Source organism: Dromiciops gliroides, chromosome 3, assembly GCF_019393635.1.
Source record: "Dromiciops gliroides isolate mDroGli1 chromosome 3, mDroGli1.pri, whole genome shotgun sequence".
NCBI lineage: Eukaryota > Metazoa > Chordata > Mammalia > Microbiotheria > Microbiotheriidae > Dromiciops > Dromiciops gliroides.
Genome location: NC_057863.1, coordinates 355264344 through 355277371, shown reverse-complemented (window position 1 = coordinate 355277371; position 13028 = coordinate 355264344).

Here is a 13028-nt window from a genome sequence, read left to right as displayed (position 1 = left end):
TCCTTCCTCAGTTCACCATTGGTTGTCAAAATATACAATAAGAAAGCAAAACTACAACTCTTTAATAAGTTTCCTGGCAGGGGGGCAGCTAGGTGGCTCAGTGGATAAAACACTGGCCCTGGATTCAGGAGGACCTGAGTTAAAATCTGGTCTCAGACACTTGATATTTACTAGTTGTGTGACCCTGGGCAAGTCACTTAACCCCCACTGCACCACCAAAATAAATAAATAAATGAATGAATCAATGAATCAACGAGTTACCTGCCATACACTAGTTATTTGCTTCTGGGTTATATGCCAGCATGGAGAGTGCTATATACATTCAATTTTTTAATCCTTTATATGTTTAGAATTTTATCTTCCAAAATATATGTAAAAACAAATTTTGACATCAATTTTTTAAAACTTTGAGTTCTGGGGAAGCTAGGTGGTGCAGTGGATAAAGCACCGGCCTTGGATTCAGGAGCACCTGAGTTCAAATCCGGCCTCAGACACTTGACACTTATTAGCTGTGTGACCCTGGGCAAGTCACTTAACCCTCATTGCCCCGCAAAAAACAAACAAAAAAACAAACCTTTGAGTTTCAACTTCTCTTCTTCCCTCCCTTCCTACTTCCCACCCCTCAAGCAATTCAATATAAATTATACATGCGTAGTCATGCATGGGAAATATCCCCCCATTAGCTAGGTTGTGAGAGAAAACAGTTAAAAAACAAAACTTCAGATTAAGGAATTTTCAAAGAAAAAAATTTTTTTAAAATATGTTTCAATCTGTTTTCAGATACCATCAGTTCTTTCTTTGCAGATGGGTTTCAATTTTTATAAGTCCTTCAGGGTTATATTGGCTCATTTGCCTTGCTGAAGATAACCAGCAGATCATCTTACACTATTGCTGTTATTTTGTATACAGTACATTTCACTCTGCTTCAGTTCATGTAGGTCTTTCCAGGTTTTTCTGATAGCATCCTGTTCATCATAACTTTTATACAGTACCTTAAACTTGAGAAAGAATTTTCTTCACAATAGCCCAGCAAAGTATGTATCATACATTTTACCATTATAGTCAATCATCATAACTATTTCCCTCCATCGTATTCCTTTCCCATGATATTTACTCTATTTTCTATCTTCTTTTACCCTGTTCCTCCTCAAAAGTGTTTTACTTCTGACTGTCCCCTCCCCCACTGTGCCCTCCCTTCTTTCACCCTTCCTTCCTTATCTTCTTCCCCTCCTACTTCCCTGTAGGTTTAAATAGATTACTCCTCCCAATTGAATGTGAATGTTATTCCCTCCTTGAGCCCACTCTGATGAGATTAAGGTCTTTGAGCTAATTCTGTATTCTAAATTTTTCTTCCTACCTCCTTCTTCAACTCTCCCTATGAAATCCAGCAATTCAATGTGTCATACTTGTGTAGTTATGCAGAACATCTTCCCCTTCCTGGAAAGTGTTTTGCTTTTTCCTACTCCCTCCCCCATTCTGCCCTTCCCTCCTTCCCCTCTTTTCCACCTTATCTCCTTCCCCTCCCACTTTCCCTCAGGGCAAAAATATATTACTATGCCTGCTTGAGTATGTATGTTATTCCCTCTTTGAGCCAATTCTGATCATAATAAGGTTCACTCACTCCCCCACTCCTTCCACCTCTTTCCCTCCCCATCATAAGCTTTTTTCATTTCCTTCATGGGAGCTACCTCTCCTTAGTCCACCTCTCCCCTTCACCCTCCCCCAGTGCATTCCTCCTGCCCCTCAACCCTATTTTAAAGATGTCATCATGGGTTAGCTAGGTGGCACAGTGGACAAAGCACCAGCCCTTGACCCAGGAGGCCCTGAGCCCAAATCTGACCCCAGACATAAGACACTCCACCCTGTTTGCCCCACAAAGAACAAAACATAAATGCTTTATAGATATCATTCCTTTTATATTCAGTTCAGACCTGTGTCCTCTGTGATTTCCTTACTGAGAAAGTTCTCATGGGTTAGAAGTATTATCTTCTCATGTAGGAATGCAAACAGTTTAATCTTTTAATATCCCTCATGATTTCTTTTTCCTGTTTACCTTTTTATGCTTCTCTAGGGTCTTGTATTTGAAAGTCGAATTTTCTATTCAGTTCAGGTCTTTTCATCAAGAATGCCTAAAAGCCCTCTTTTTCATTGAAGTCCTATTTTTTTCCTTTGAAAGATTATACTCAGTTTTGCTGGGTATGTGATCCTTGGCTGTACTTCCAGTTCCTTTGCCCTCTGGAATATCATATCCCATGTCCTCTGGTCCTTTAATGTAGATGTGGCTTGATCTTATTTTATCCTTATTGGAGCTCCACAGTATTTTAATTCCTTTTTTCTAGCTGCTTGCAATATTTTATACTTGACCTGAGAGCTCGGGAATTTGGCTATAATATTCCTGGAGGTTTTCCTTTTGGGATATCTTTCAGAAGGTGATTGGTGGATTCTTTCAATTTCTATTTTGCTTTTTGCTACTAGAATATCAGGGCAATTTCCCCTGACAATCTCTTGGAAGTCTAAACTCTTATTTTGGTCATGGTTTTCAGGCAGTCCAGTGATTTTCAAATGATCTCCCCTGGGTCTCTTTTCCAGGTCAGCTGTTTTTCCAAGGAGATATTTCATATTGTCCTCTATTTTTTTTTTTATTCATTTGGATTTGCTTTACTGTGTCTTGGTTTCTCATAAAGTCATTAGCTTCCATTTGTTCAATACTAATTCTTAGGCAATAATTTTCTTCAAATAGCTTTTTTATCTCCTTTTTCATTTGGCTTTTCAACCTGTTCACTTTTTTCTCATGACTCTCCTGCATCACTCTCATTTTTCTTTCTATTCTTTCCTCCACCTCTCTAAATCTTCCTTCTATCTCTCCTACTTTCTCTTCAAAGTCCCTTTTGAGCACTTCCATGGCCTAAGTCCAATTCATATTTTTCTTGGAAGCTTTGGATGTAGGGGCCCTGAGGTTGTTAACCTCCTCTGAGGGTGTACCTTGATCTTCCTTGTAGCTAAAGAAACTTTCTATTGTTCTCAACTTTCATTGCTTGCTCATCCATTTTTTACTTGACTTTTAACTCTCTCTTACAGTGGGGGCCCTACTTCCAAGCTACACTGTCCCAAGCTTTAGAGGGTCCCAAGTGTTTTAGTTTGAGGGAGGGCAGGTTTTTCTCTTGCCTGGTCTGTTCTCTTGTCCCAAGGTAACCTCAAGCCAACTTGCTAATTAACCAGCCAGCAGAACTATATGTGTTGTGATTGTTAGCTTTGAAGAGCTTGTGCCCCTCCCCAACCTGGGCCTCCCTCCACTCAAGATTTCTTCCTGGTTCCCTTCTGGGGTGGGATAGCCAAATTTCTCCTCATGTCCCGAAGACACCCCTGTATTTTCCATCCCCTGGGGAAGCCATTCAGCCCTCTCACTTGAGGGTAAGCTTAGTTCCAGAGGACACTGGTGCTACTGCTGATTCAGAGGCTATGGGTAAGATCCCCTTGCACAGCATGTTTGGGGTCTGTTTGGCATGATTGCGGGGTTGAACTCTGCTCACAGCCTGGTACGGCCCCCTTTCTACATTCAGTTTTAAGTCTTTTTTTTTTTTTTTAGGTAATTGGGGTTAAGTGAATTGCCCGAGGTCACACAGCTAGTAAGTGTCAAGTGTCTAAGGGCAGATTTGAACTCAGGTACTCCTGAATCCAGGGCCAGTGCTCTATCTACTGTGCCTCCTAGCTGCCCCCTCTACATTCAGTTTTAAACTAATAAAAAATCTATACTTCTTCTAGCATTTGTAGTTATTCAAAAGTAAAAAATTAGTATCAACAAACCCAAATAGTTCAATTATACTAAGAACACAAAATGATTGTACTTAAAATATAATTTTTAAAAATTTACAATAAATAAAAATAAATGTACACATTAACAATGGAGTATTACCCTATTTGTGCCTCTGTCCCTTTCTGAACATCTTTTTCTCTCCTTTCCTGTGTGCTTTTCTAGTTGTGGCTGCTATTATGATTTGTACAACAGTAGTAGTGCATGTCTATATTGTTCTTTTAGTTCTTTTTTTCCCCATTCTGTATCACTTCATGTGTTTCCCCCTATTACCTTATAGCTTTCATATTTGTCATTTCTTACAACTCAATAAAATTCCATTCACAGTAAAATTCGTTATATTCATATGTCACAATTTGTTTAGCTCTTCTCCAGTTTTTGTCACATGGGTTCTTTCCAGTTTTTTGCTACCAGAAATAATCACAGCATATCAAAATTAAAAGGAACTCCAGAAGTGAGTCCAATTTATTGCTGCACTGCAATAAATCCAACGAATGATCATCCAGTCTTTCTTGAAGACATCTAGTGATGGTGAACCTACTACCTCAAATGACAACCAATTCTGCTTGAAGGCAGCTCTAATCATTAAAGTAGCTAGTGCTTCTGACTTACTGTTTTACTTCTATGGGGGCCTGAGGGCCCTGTAAGCTTTTATTTATTTATTTGGGGGGGGCAAGGCAATGAGGGTTAAGTGACTTGCCCAGGGTCACACAGCTAGTGTCAAGTATCTGAGGCCAGATTTGAACTCAGGTCCTCCTGAATCCAGGGCTAGTGCTTTATCCACTGTGCCACCTAGCTGCCCCCCTACCCCCCCACCCCCCATCCCCGTAAGCTTTTACAGGAGGAGTCAAAGATATGCAGAATTTGGAAGATAATGGAAAGTGAGACTGTCCCCATATTTTCTAGACAGAGAGTGGAAAGGGAAGGCACACTGTCCTGAGAATATTCTAGAACAAGAGATAACACAAACTGTATACTATGGCACACAGATTTGGCCTTTTATTCTTTCTGTTTTGGATTCAATTTTTCTGATCACCATTTGGGTGTTTGTGGGCAAGTGGCAAGAACCACTAGAATGAGACTGCCTAGCTCCTATGAAGTGAACTGGAGGACCTTAAGACTGTCATTGTCGTAGTCCCCACTTTACCACAGCCCTCAAAACTCTATTTACTGGTGATTGGGACTCTTGGAGACCGGAAATGAGCAGGAGATTATGATCCTGGAGCAGAGAGAGAGGCAGGAGTCTTGACTAGAGAAGATCCCAAGTATTGATATCATCACCTCTTACAAATCTAGTCCAGACAAGTGAGCTGAGAAGACTTATTTCCAATGTTCTTTCCCACACTCCTCCATCACATTCACCCATGCTAGAGTCTATGATCTGAAGATGGGGTCCCAAACATACACACACACACACACACACACATCCTCATTTTACTCCTTTCCATGACTTTGGCTAGGAGTGGTTTGTGAATGTCCTGTTGACAACCCTGAAGATCTGGAAGGCAAGTAAAAAAAAGTTTATGTGATATTGGAAGGCAAAAGGCCCCATTTAGAAGTATATGACAGGGGCAGCTAGGTGGTGCAATGGATAAAGCACCAGCCCTGGAGGACCTGAGTTCAAATCCAGCCTAAGACACTTGACACTTACTAGCTGTGTGACCCTGGGCACTTAATTGCCCCACCAAAAAAAGAAGGGTATGACCCCTGTTTTTCCTTTTTCTTTATATTCAATAAATATATGGTGACAGTATGTTAAGTATCAGGGGGAAGTTGTAAAGAGAAACAGCCAGGTAAGAAGTTGGGGAGTATTCTTGACAGATATAGGCTAAGCACTCTCTGGTGACCAGGAGAGATTCTTTAGCCTATTAGGAAGTCTAACTATCCTACATACACACTTGAGTACAGAGACCTTTGGCCTGGTGGCTTATATAAAATGCCACTTGGTGGGCAACACAAATATTATATTCCCTCATTGGATAATTAATACAGTGACTTGCTGCTTTCAGTATGCTTAAGGAGAGGAGTACACAAGTTGATTTAGAACATGTACAGTGCCATAATCATCAGAGATATCACATTAGGAACTTTTTCCTTAAATCAAGGCTTAATTTACCTCTCAGCAACTTCTAGCATTTACTCTCTTTTTTTTTCAGTGAGGCAATTGGGGTTAAGTGACTTGCCCAAGGCCACACAGCTAGTAAGTGTTAAGTGTCTGAGGCCGGATTTGAACTCAGGTTCTCCTGACTCCAGGGCTGGAGCTCTATCCACTGTACCACCTAGCTGCCCCCTAGCATTTACTCTTAAGATTTATGCCCCTTGGGATCAAAAATAACAAATCTAATTCCTGTTTCACATGATAGACTTTTAAATAGATGGTCATAATATCCCTCCTAAGTCTTCTCTCCTCCAAGATAAGCATCTCCGACTACTTCAAGATGTTTTGTTGTTGTTTGTCCTTCATTTTTGAGGAGGACCAATAACATCATGGAATGATGTTTTGACTTGTGAGTGTATTTAATTTAAGTGAGGCAGAGTTGTTCAAAGTTGTCAGCCTCTCTTTCTTTTCCAGAGTCATCTCAATCTAGTGGCAAGACAAAAGTTAAGATGACTGGCAATGGTCTGGGATGCTCTGGGTGACCTTGGCATCTTCAATGCCTGACCAAGCTTTAGGTGCTCCATAGCACTTGCTTCGGCCACCTTTGTAGCTGCTGGAACAAACTCTTCTCATCTGCCCATTTTGGGTAGAAAACCCATTAACTCACCAATGGGTTTGAGGCCTGTCAGTTATCTTTAACCTGGTTTAACCTGTCTGTCAAGACAATTTGACTAGGATGTGGCTGCTTTGCATGTTACAGCTTCTTGGAGCCACAAATGAGAGTTAGGTGACAGGTAGGCACAGCAAGCCTTCACATCAAACGTGCTAGTCCTCCCTAAACACCCCATTTACCCCAAGCAATTATCATATGGTATAATTTACAGGTAATTCACTATCATCATCAATCTTCTTGGACATTTTATAGTTTGTCACTGGCCTTTCTAAAATGTGGCACCCAGAATTAAATATAATAACAACAGATATGTCCTGACCAGGACAGAGTACCACATTATCATCTCTCTAGTCCTGGTCACTAAGTATTTCTTTTTTTTTTTTTCTTTTTTTTTTTTTAGTGAGGCAATTGGGGTTAAGTGACTTGCCCAGGGTCACACAGCTAGTAAGTGTTAAGTGTCTGAGGCCAGATTTGAACTCAGGTACTCCTGACTCCAGGGCCGGTGCTCTATCCACTGCGCCACCTAGCTGCCCCACTAAGTATTTCTTAATGCATTAAGGCTTTTATTAGTTTCCATGTCACACTGTTGACTCACACTGAGTTTGTGGTATGCTAAAACTCCCAGATCTCTTACTATGTACCCAGGCCTCCTTATTTTGTACTTTGCAACTGATTCTTTGAACCCAATGTAAGATAATACATACATCCCCAAGTTTCAAGAGGCAGCATGGTCTAGAAGATAAAGAACAGGCCTCATATTCAAAAAGATCTGGTTTCATATCTCACCTCTGACATATATGGGCCTGTGTGACTAGGAGGTAAGTCACTTAGGCAACTTTCTAGATTCTAGATTGGCGAGAAAATGACACTTGCATAGGCAGAGTGGGTTACTTCACCCAAGAGTTCTCTATACTAATGAAATCACAGGTATGGTCCCTCTATCCAGAGGAAGAAGACTATGGTTATGAAACAATGATCGAATGTTGGACTTTGTTGATGTGTTTGTTAGTTTTATTCAACTGCTTTTTTCCACTTTTTAATTTTTTGTTTTAAGTGTTGGCTCTCTTGTGGAGAAGAAAGTATGGGGTGGGAAATGTATGTGATGTTAAAAAAGATATCAAAATCAAAAGACAGCCTTTACTAGATTCATCCCAATATTTTAGCTCCTTAAGCCCATTTTGAACCCCCAACTGTCTCCTCCAACCTGTTAGCTTCCCTCTTAGGTTTTTGTCATCTTCAGAAATAATAACCATTCCACCTATACCTTTATCTAAATTACCAACAAAATATTAAAGAGCATAGGGTCAAATACAGATCTATGGGATTCGCCACTAGAAATTTCCATCCAGGGTAACGTAAAATTATTACTGGCAACTCTTTGAATTCAGCCAGTTCTGGATCCATCTAATTATATTCATAACTACCTATTAGGAATACTTTTTAAGGATAGGTCTACTTTTTTTCCTGATAGTAACCTCATTAAGGTACAATTTTAGTAGTAAGATCATTGGATCAAAGTGTATGATAAAATTTAACCCACAGCAGTCTATAATTTCTTTTTTTTTTTTTTTTTTTTTTTTTTTGCACAGGGCAATGGGGCTTAAGTGACTTTCCCAGGGTCACACAGCTAGTAAGTGTCAAGTGTCTGAGGCCGGATTTGAACTCAGGTACTGCTGAATCCAGGGGCGGTGCTTTATCCACTGTGCCACCTAGCTGCCCCCAGCAGTCTATAATTTCAAAGGGCATTCAAATCTATTATCTCATTGGAATAATATAAAAAGCATGCAAGGAATAGATGCTCAATAATTTGTTGAATGAGTGGATTGAGCCTTCACAATAGCACTGTTTTGTGGTGGAGAGGCCTGAGGCAGAGAGAAGTTATGTAAGTTCCCCAAGAACACATAGAAAGTAAGTAGTGGAAGCCAGACAAATTTAGGCTTATCTTGAAAATTATGTTAAAAATGTAATGGATTATCTGGAGTTCTAGTGGGCTCATCCCCAATGGAAGTCTGCTAGCAAAGGGTTAGTGATCACTTGTTGGGTATCCCAGAAAAGGGTTCATGTTCAGGTGTGGGCTAGACTAGATGGTCTTTAAAGTCCCTTCTGAAACTGAGATTGTCTTGACTCCTACTTCAATCCTTTTCACTCTATCCCATGAAGCTACTGATCCAGCATCAGTAGAGGGCATATATCTTGAATTAGATCTTATGATGGAGATGAAGTGAATGAAATGATCCAGGCAAGTGCAGTTAGTCAGATATGGCAGTTTTTTTAAAGCAGGGTTTTGGATGTTAAATGGAATATAGATGAGGCCTCATAATGTGGGGTACATAGCATACACAAAGGCACACCAAGAAAGAAAAAATCCAGGTCTATTTGGGGTACCTCTTATAGAGCAAACTTTTTATTTTACTGGAGTAGAGAGACCAAATTAAAGTCTATCAAATAAGATGAGAGTAGTTAGTATGGGACATTGAAACCTTGGTAGGTGAGTAGTTTGAGTTATTTATTATTGAAAAATGCACCGGGGCTAGATTTGTTTTTATTTAGTTCTAAATAATTCAAAATCCTTTTCAGTAATGATTTGAGAGAGAAAACACAGGAGACAATTTTGAGATGTTTCAAAATGTTTCATTTTTCCTTAATTCAATTACTTAACTCTATTCTAGAAGTATGGTCTACCAGACACCAGAGTCTTAAATAGAGGACAAAAAGACAACAATATAGGCTGGATGAGCATTTCATTGGAAAACACTAGAAACAATAAAATAAAATAAAATTCTACTTGTAATAAAATAATTGTAGCACTTGATTATGAAATGATATACAATTCTAAAATATAACATTCACACTCTTCATTTCTAAGTGAAAGAGTGATAGAATATTAAGTACAGCTATCCCTTCCACATTGTAACTTTCCCCATTGCAGTTTCAACATATTGTGGAAAGGTATAAGAAATTAAATGGGAATTGGGGGGGCAGTTTTGTGGAAGCTGCAGAAAACAGAGAAAAAGTTTAGAAACTCAAAAATGCATAAAAAAGTGTAGTGTTATATTGACATATTTTATCTTATAATACCATAAATATACCCAAATTTTACAATGAGATACTGTAAATAACCCCATAAAAAGAAAAAGAAAAAATTCAATTTCTTCAGTGGTACAAAGTGAGGGCCAAAATATTTTATGCTGTTTTTCTGGAGATCAGGGGCACCACATCTCTAACCCCCCTGCAATGTGAAAGGGATAATTGTATGTGCAAATTCGAACCAGATGGAGGACAGAGCCCCTTTGTTGGTTATCTTGTATTCAAAGATATTTTGTGGCATATTAAATACAAAAGATGTAGAATGTTCAAGAGGTTTCCTGACATTAAGCACAGTGGCTGTTGTACCACATGCTAAAAATGTTACTTAGAAGTTCATAGATTTAGAGACTGAGAGACAATGAAGGGAGGACATGAACAGTCATTTATTTGTTCATTAAACAAATATTTGCTGAATGCCTAATTTGTTAGAAGACAGCTTGGCAAAGTCTAAAGGGACAAGGATATCTAGGGTGTTAACTCTGTTTTTTGCCAACTGAGTAACACTGGGGAAAAACCAGTTAATTTCTGAGTGTCAGCTTCCTCATCTGTAAAATGGGGATAATAATACATAACTTATTTCATAGAACTTTTGTGAGGTTCAAACAAGATAATTCATATAAAGTACTATATAAGTGTGAGCTATTATTATTTTTTCAGAGCATTATTCTAGCTGTTGTGAAAGATAAAAAGAGGGATAAAGCACAATCTGTGTCTTTACGAGTGCCCATAGTCTACTAGAAGAGACAAAACATACAAACAACTTCAAAAGGGATATTATTGAATGTATCCCATGAGTGATACAGAAAAAGTCTACAGGAATTCAGGGGCTGGAAAGCCATTGCTTCCAATAGAGTGCTCAGGGAACATTTCTTAAAGGAGATGGTATTTGGGTTCAACAACAAGGCACACACATTCACAATTATGTGCTTAAATTACATATAAATATGATGCATTCCTGCTTATATTTTACTACCTGTTCATAAATGCCCTTATTGGCTTAAACTTTCTCCTATTTTCCTCAGAGTTTATGTGTATGTGACTTATTGACAAGAAGAAAAGAAACTGAGTTCCAATGAAAGCAATATTTACTAGTACAAGAACCCAGTGACAAAAAAAAATGGTCAGCCATTGGCCAAAATACAACTATAATCAACCTTGATATTATGATACCACTGTATAATAGCTAACATTTCTTTGGCACTTAAATATTTATAAAGTACTTGACATAAATAGTCTCATTTGATTCCTCTAATAACCTCATGGGAATGGTATTATTTGTTAAAGACAGAGGCTCAAAGTTACATAGCTCATTCACAGTTACCCAGGTAGCAAATACCAGAGCTGATATTCAAACCTGGGTCTCTCCTAAATCCAGTCAACACTACATTTACTGTGTGGAGAGGGGGACATAGATAATTAGAGATTCTTGAATTTAGAAAGGACTTTGGAAATCCTCCACTCCACACTCTCATCCAGTACAAAAATTCCTTCTGTAATGTTCTTTACAGAGGTCATTTGGCCTCTGTTTGAAGCTGTTCACTAAACTAGACCTCAGTACTTTTTGAAGAAGCACATTACATTGTTGGACAGCTCTAATTGCTAGGAAGCTCTTTTTTTCTAAAATTAAACTGCCTCACTACTTCATACTGTCTTTTTTACTTCTGAGGGAGACAACATTGGCACAATTAGCCATTTGTCCTAAGTGAGATCCCATTTGATGCTGCCAACTCTGACCTGGCTCTCTCTTGATCCTTATTCACCTTACTGAACTTGCTTCCCTCTTTCCTTTTGTTTATTGATTCTTTCTTTTTGGTGAGGAATTCAGAGGGAACAGAAATCTACTCTTCTGTAATTTCCACCCAATGTGCATATTTCTGTCATTTGAGCAATTCAAAGTCAATCTACTTCTGCTTCTCTCTCTCTTGACACACACACACACACACACACACACACACACAGATATATCTCTGGGCAAGTCACTTAAAGCTCTCTGGGCCTCAGTTTCCTCATTTGTACAATGAAAGGGCTGAACTTGAGTTAATGATTCAACGGGTTAGAGTGCTAAACCTCTGGAATAAGGAAGACCTGAGATTATAGTCTGCCTTGGACACTCACTTAACTGTAGGACCCAGGGCAAGTCACTTAACCTTTATCTACTTGAATTTCCTCACTTTTAAAATGGAGATAACAGTAGTACCTACTTTCCAGGGTTGTGAGGATAAAATATTTGAAAGGAAAAGCACTATATAAATGTTAGATATTTATTATTATTATTATTATCCCATCCAGCTTTAAATCTATTATCTTGTGACAGTTCTTCAATATTTAAAGATAATTCCGGGGGCAGCTAGGTGGCGCAGTGGATAAAGCACCGGCCCTGGATTCAGGAGTACCTGAGTTCAAATCGGCCTCAGACACTTAACACTTACTAGCTGTGTGACCCTGGGCAAGTCACTTAACCCCAATTGCCTCACTTAAAAAAAAACAAAAACAAAAAAATAAAGATAATTCCAATTATAATCTAATTGGGGAGGGAGGCAGGGAGAGACCAAATAAGAAGACAGAAAAATAACTCAAGTATACTGACATACAATGACACATTCCAATTGTGTTTGTGGATTGACACAATCCACAGTGAGTATATAATTAATCCCCAAAAGAAAACATGGATGTTGAGAAATTCTGCACTATCTGTGAACCACAACCTGATTCACCAGGGGACTTTTTTTTTTTGAGTTGTCAGGGTCCCTGGAAGTTATCTAGTTTAATTCAATTCAATAAACATTTATTAAGCACCTATTTTGTGCACAGAGGATATAACAAAAAAAGCAAAAGACAGTTCCTGCTCTCAATGAGGTTACAATCTGATGGTGGAGACAGCATGCAAATAAGTATTTGCAAAGCAAGTTACATACAAAATAGAAGATAATTAAGAGACGGAAAGCACTGGAATTAAGAGGGGGTGGGGGAAGGCTTCCTGCAGAAGGTGGGATTTTTAGTAGGGATTTAAATGAAACCAAGGGAGGTCAGTAAGGGGAGCTGATTTTCCCCAAAGTCACAACACAAGTGGAATGGATAGTATTTAAACTCATCCTGGGCTCTGTCCCATATGCCTTGATTTTTCAGTAATTTTCAAATTTAAGATGCTATAATTTTGCACGAGCCCCATCCTATCTGACGACGCCCCCACACACAATTCAAAGGGTAGGTTGGGTCATTGACCCCTAGTAGGTTCAAGGCTTGGTTCTGGCTGAGACAAGTGCTCGTCAAGCTTCCCTGTCACCATGGCAACCAGAAGGCGGTTTCATCCCTCTCAGCCCAAGCTTTCTCTCCACTTCTATCTCTTTTTACCCTTATCC